This window comes from Somniosus microcephalus, unplaced genomic scaffold (genome assembly GCF_052327205.1).
Source record: "Somniosus microcephalus isolate GS21.2 unplaced genomic scaffold, FLI_Smic_1.0 unresolved_chr5, whole genome shotgun sequence".
Classification (NCBI taxonomy): Eukaryota; Metazoa; Chordata; class Chondrichthyes; order Squaliformes; family Somniosidae; genus Somniosus; species Somniosus microcephalus.
In genome coordinates, this window is record NW_028225183.1 from 57,231,143 (window position 1) to 57,232,423 (window position 1,281).

Consider the following 1,281-nt stretch of genomic DNA (forward strand, 5'->3'; position numbering starts at 1 on the left):
CTGCCTAGATTAAACTGCTTCCATCTCAATCCAGGATCTTCATTCCCAGGCTGCCTAGATTAAAATGCTCTCACCTCAATCCAGGAACCTCATTCCCAGCCTGCCTAGATTAAACTGCTCCCACCTCAATCAAGGAACCTCATTCCCAGGCTGCCTAGATTAAACTGATCCCACCTCAATCCAAGAACCTCATTCCTAGGCTGCCTAGATTAAACTGCTCCCACCTCAATCCAGGAACTTCATTCCCAGGCTGCCTAGATTAAACTGCACTCACCACAATCCAGGAACCTCATTCCCAGGCTGCCTAGATTAAACTGCTCTCACCTCAATCCAGAACCTCATTCCCAGGCTGCCTAGATTAAACTGTTCCCACCTCAATCCAGGAACTTCATTCCCAGGCTGCCTAGATTAAACTCCTTCCACCTCAATCGAGGAACCTCATTCCCAGGCTGCCTAGATTAAACTGCTTTCACCTCAATCCAGGAACTTCATTCCCAGGCTGCCAAGATTAAACTGCTCCCACCTCAATCCAGGAACTTAATTCCCAGGCTGCCTAGTTTAAACTGCTCCCAGCTCAATACAGGAACCTCATTCCCAGGCTGCCTAGATTAAACTGCTCCCACCTCAACCCAGGAACTTCATTCCCAGGCTGCCGAGATTAAACTGCTCCCACCTCAATCCAGGAACTTCATTCCCAGGCTGCCTAGATTAAACTGCTCCCAGCTCAATCCAGGCACCTCATTCCCAGGCTGCCTAGATTAAACTGCTCCGACCTCAACCCAGGAACATCATTCCCAGGCTGCCTAGATTAAAATGCTCCCACCTCAATCCAGGAACCTCATTCCCAGGCTGCCTAGATTAAACTGCTCCCCCCTCAACCCAGGAACATCATTCCCAGGCTGCCTAGATTAAACTGCTCCCACCTCAATCCAGGAACTCCATTCCCAGGCTGCCTAGATTAAACTGCGCCCACCTCAATCCAGGAACTTAATTTCCAGGCTGCCAATTTAAACTGCTCCCACCTCAATCCAGGAACTTCATTTACAGGCTGCCTAGATTAAACTGCTCCCACCTGAGTCCAGGAACCTCATTCCCAGGCTGCCTAGATTAAACTGCTCCCACCTCAATCCAGGAAACTCCTTCCCAGGCTGCCGAGATTAAACTGCTCCCACCTCAATCCAGGAACCTCATTCCCAGGCTGCCTAGATTAAACTGCTCTCACCTCAATCCAGGAACTTCATTCCCAGGCTGCCGAGTTTAAACTGTTCCCACCTCAAGCCA